This window comes from Camelus dromedarius, chromosome 12 (genome assembly GCF_036321535.1).
Source record: "Camelus dromedarius isolate mCamDro1 chromosome 12, mCamDro1.pat, whole genome shotgun sequence".
NCBI classification, from domain to species: Eukaryota; Metazoa; Chordata; class Mammalia; order Artiodactyla; family Camelidae; genus Camelus; species Camelus dromedarius.
Window position 1 is genome coordinate 41,154,611 of NC_087447.1, and position 5,276 is coordinate 41,159,886.

Here is a 5,276-nt window from a genome sequence, read left to right on the forward strand (position 1 = left end):
TTCTTGATACATTCAGCTGCCCTAACTGGTTCTCAAGGGATACTGGGGCCCCTAGTCCCAGGAAACAAATCCCTCTTACCTGGAGCCCTGGCTCCATTTCTCCTACCTAACCCTTCCCAGTGGCTTCCTATTACCCAGATCAGTAATTCTCAGAGTATAGGTTGGGCCAGGAGCGTTACTATCACTGGGAACATAAAAGAGATGCAAATTCATAGGTTCCATCCCAAGCCTACTAAGTCAGAAACCCTAAGGGTAGGGCCTCAGAATCTCTGGGATTTTTACTTCTTTTTTTTTTTCTTTTTTTTTTTGGGGGGGGGGGCAAGTAATTAGGTTGGTTTGTTTGTTTGTTTGTTTGTTTATTTATTTTTGGATGGAGGTGCTGGGGATTGAACCCAGGACCTCGTGCACCTTAAGCACACACTCTACCACTGAGCTATACCCTCCCCCTCGCAATCTCTGTTTAAGGAGCCCTCCAGGTAATTCTGAGGCATAAAGTTTGAAAACCAGATAGAGGCACACCCTTAGCAAGATCTGCGCAGCCCTCCACAGACACTGCTGGCCCACAGGAGCCTTTTTGCAAACTAGGAGAGCCTCCTCTGGGAGGATGTAGCTATAAGCACATGTTTGCCGAGTGGAGCCAAAGCTGTATTTCAGCACCTCACCGCCTTGGCAGGTGCCCTCCTAAAGCGAACAGCCCACAGTCATGCATGGAGACCCTGCCCCTGGGACCAGATCCTCCAGTCTATATCCCACCACTGGCCTCCTCATCCGTATGCTCCAGCATTTTATGGCTCCCTGAACGCATCCTGGTATTTCATGCTTCCTTCCTGCCTTTGCTCAAGCTATTCTCTCTACCTGGAATGCCTTTCCCCCATTTTTCCACCTAGAAAACTACCACAACATTTTAGCCTCAGCTTGTTCATCTCCTCTTCCAGGAAATATTTGCTGACTGCAGGAGAGTCCAATTCCATGCCTCTAGGCTCCTGTATCATGTTGTGTTCACCTCTCACATTGCCTTTGCCTGGCTGTATTTTAACTGCTGGTTTTCCTTCCATCCTCCTATAGAGCAGGATGTATGATTCATCTTTGTAGCCTAGTGTAAAATTAATCAACAGTAACCTCAATTAAATAGAATCAGGAGACCAGAAGGGGGAGCTCTCATGCCCTGGAATGACAGCAGAGCCCAGCAGAAAGAAGACTCTTCTTTCCTGGCAAGGACTCAGCCAATGAAAAGCCCTGGACTCTTTGTTTACGTAGCCCTCTCAACTTCTTTTCCGCTCTATAAAAGAGTTCTCCTTCCTTTTATGTGTGGGGACTTGCAGGTGTCTCGCCATGGTTGTAGACACTGAAGTGCAATTCTCTGCTGATCTTGGATAAACCCATCTTTGCTGGAGAAATATCTGGTGGTCTGTTTATTTGGGGTCAACAACAGTTATCAATGAATACCTGGCATGTTCATACAATGACAAAATACCGAAGGTCAATTCTGGGAGCCAGGGTTACAGTGAAGATCACATCAGACAGCTCAACCTCATGGAGCTAATTCATAATTAAGGGAGGGAAGGGAGACTCAGGGCCCTCGCAAAATGATGGGAGGCAATTGCTTTTCTAAATGATTTGAAATGATTCAGAAGCTGCCTCAGAAGCAGGGTGACTTTCCACAGCTCTGGGAGGATGAAATCCTGTCCTTTGCAGATTTACTTGTGAAGAAAAAAAAAGCCAAGATGAGTCCTAAGTAGAAAAACATCCCTCATAGGGAGACCTGTCAGCCCGTGGGGCTTGGTTCAGCCCCAGCCACCGAAGAGCCATCTTACAGTCCAGAATGTTCAGTGCCTTCCCCATGGCTGCTGCAGCCAGGAGTATGAACAGGGATAAAACCAGATTAGGAGGCTTGATGCCTCTCTTCCTTGTAATTAAGGCTGTAATCACTGTGTCAAGTCTCAAATCAGGTTGGCATGCCCCTCCTCAATTAGCAGCTCATCTAATTATAAGACATGAATTGCAAGTTTCTGCTCACTACAGAAATGCAGCAATGGGGTTCCTTGTGGAAGCCATTTGATTTCTGGATTCATTTCTATACCCAGGGAGGAATGGGGGAATAAAATAGGAGTTCAGTTTATATGCAGAAAACATGAATTTTCTCAATGAAAAGAATAGGCTTGAAGGTAGAAGGGAGGAGGTGTTGAAGAGGATATTGTGATTAAAGGGGAAATGCACTAGGGCGAGGCAGTAGGGATGGAGAGATCCTTCTAGACAGAGAGCCATTTGAGATGTAGAACTGGATGTGGGAGAGAGGGTGAGAGGAAGCAGGAGGGAGGTTAAGGGGTCTAGTCTGGAATCTGAAGGCGCTGCAGGAATAGCTAGGACAGACATTCTGATAGACTTTATTAGCACAGTCCCCAGCCTGAGCCCAGGTCTGCGTGGGTGCACACACACGTTTACATGCACACACACAAGCTCCATCACCTTTACTGACGTGACTGCTGTAAAAGCCTCCCCCTTGGAAAGCTCACCAAGCTCAAAGACCCTCTCTGTAGTCTCAGCTTCTTCAATTTCTCTCTGTAATGACAAATTGTGATCCTTTGCTCCCTGATGCCAAAGAGCCACTCCTGGGGCAAGAAAGCAGATAATGTGGCCAACAGAAAGGAGAGAAAAGAAGCTCAATTATGGTGCTTATCCATGTGCTGAGAGAGGTCAGTTCTCACATCCTCACTAAAATTTGGAATGAACTCAGACATTCAGAACAGAGATTCATCAATACATGCTTATACACTATGTGTACACATACACATAGAGAGGCTCCAACATGCAAGACACACGCACACACTCACAAATACAACATACACTGTATACGTACACACATATACAGAGGCACTACAACATGCAACACACACACAATACATACATATACGCTATACGTGTATACATACATATAAAGACATTCCAACATGAAACACACACACGTGCGCACACACACACACACACAGGCTTCCTCACTCACACATTCACATACAAAGAGAACATAAAAGTGCATACATAGACCCATCACACAACAAACAGGCACTCTCTGACAAATGCACATAAATACATTTATTCACTTAAAATAAAAGTTTGGAAACAATTATTAAAAAAATTAAAGCAAAAAAATAATTTGGTGCCAATTACCTGGATTTTTTTTTTTTTTTTCAGTAAAGACTGAATTGTTTCCTTGGAATGCCCCGCCCACAATTCTGAACCCTCTCCAGCTATAAAACACCTTATATTTGCATGGTACATTTTACTTGTCAAAGGAAATTCACAGATGTGTTCTCCTTCACATCACACTGGGCTTTTTGGTTTGCAAGTTTTTTGTGATTTCCAAGTTCGTTTTGTGCTGGTTGCTGACTGTTAGTACTGAGCACTATCCCAGCCCCTCTGAGCTCTTCCTGTATCACCAGAAGCTGGAAAGCTAAAGACTACATTTCCCAGATTCCTGTGCGGGCAGGGTTCTAGTTTTGATTCCACCAATAAGAGACATTCCCGTGAGATTTGGAAGGTGGAAGAGGGACAGAAGCCATTCTCTATCCTCAGACCCAGGCTGGCGGCGAGGTTCTGCACGTGCAGGCAGCAGGTCCTGCGGCAGTCCCACCGCGCCCCGGGAATCACCCACGGCAGGGATCCGGGCAGCTGAGGCCACTGGTAGTGGGGGTTTTGGTAATTTTTATGACTGATTTGAAGTTGTTTTTATAGAGTTTAAGCAAAAAGTAAGGGCACATTTGTGAAGTAGCTCACAGAATTGAAGGAGATAAGGAAGTAAGCGGTTTCAGGAGCCGCCAGGAGCAGTGGTGGGCTGGGTTCCCCAGGAAGCGGACGCTTAGATGGATATTAGCGTGGAGGGCGTCTGTTCAGAAGAGCTGTGGGAGGCAAGGAAGCAGGCCTGGCTGGAGGGAGAACCCGAGGTGTGAACCTGCCGCAGTGACAGAAGCCCCAGGCCCGGGGAGAGTTCTGAAGCCGCATGATCCTCCGGTGCTGGGGCGTGGACGCCCAGCCTTTGTTTACCAGTGGTCCTGAGTGGAGCCAAGGAAGCACGGCGGTAAAAACCCACAAGGCAGCTCTTCAGCTGAGGCAGTCCCTGCAGAAGACGGGCAGCTCAGCCCTTTCTGCCAGCAACTCCCAGGCAGCTGGAGGTAAACAGTCCTTCCCGCCTGATACGGACTGGAAGTGTGTACCCCCCAGAATTCATATGTTGAAGCCCTAATGCCCAGTGTGATTTTATTTGGAGGGCCTGTGAGCAGATAATTAAGGTTAAATGAGGTCACAAGGTCACCAGTCCAGTAGGGCTGGTGTCCTAATATGAAGAAGAAACACCAGATCTCTCTCTCCCCCTCCCCCACCTCCCTCTCCCTCTCTCTCCCTCTCTCTCTGCCTTGTGTAGACACAGTGAGAATGTGTCCATCTGCAAGCCAAGAAGAGAGCCCTCCCCAGAACCTGACCACGTCGGCACCTTGATCTTGGACTTTCCCATCTCCAGAACTGTAAGAAAATTAATTTCTGTTGTTTAAGCCACCCAGTCTATGGTATTTTGTTATGACAGATCAAGCTGAGTAATATAATTCCTGAAGGAGAGTGTGGGCAGAACATGACAGGGTCCAACACAGGAGCTGAACCAGGGACCCAGTTACCATCTTTCTCTCTTTCTCTCTCTTCACTCTCCCCGCCTCTGCTCTTTTCCCCCAAGTGAGAGAGATCATAGCCACCTCCAGCCCCTGTCCTTTCCACAACCATGATCCAAGAAAGAAGAGAGCTCTCTCTCAGGCTCCAGTTTGGAAAATCCCAGGGAAGGGCTCTGGTTCACCCAGACCACACCATATGCACCTTTCTAGACCAACCCTGGGGCCAGTGGAGTGGGGTAATATGACTGACTTTGCCTTTAGCCAAACAGGCTAGATTTGTTATCAAAAGGCAAAGGAGTAAATAGAGATGCTGAGCAGGGAAATAAACCAGAAAAGACATCCTTTATATTTACCAATTATTTGCTCAATCACATTTCAGTAATGCATATGGCATCCAGCAAGTCTCTTCACCTCTCTGAGCTCTGCTCTCCTCATCTGTCCAGGGGAGATGGCGGTGGCTGCAGTGAAAATGAAGGAGAAAATGCATGTGACAGGCCTGCCTGACAAAAGGCTGGCACACAGTAAATATCCAAAAAAAAAGGTAGCTTCCATGAAGGTCTAGACACTGCTATAAGAAAACAGCATTTTTGCATCTCAAACTTCTGAGCCAATTTTCAAAACACG

At 46.9% G+C, this 5,276-nt stretch overlaps 1 non-coding gene across 1 annotated transcript; it reads right to left on the reverse strand.

Moving 5' to 3' along the window:
• Positions 1–371: 371 nt before the first annotated feature.
• On the reverse strand, positions 372–444 carry TRNAL-AAG (transfer RNA leucine (anticodon AAG)). The gene has a single exon. It is a non-coding gene; the product is annotated as a tRNA-Leu (tRNA).
• Positions 445–5,276: the final 4,832 nt, after the last annotated feature.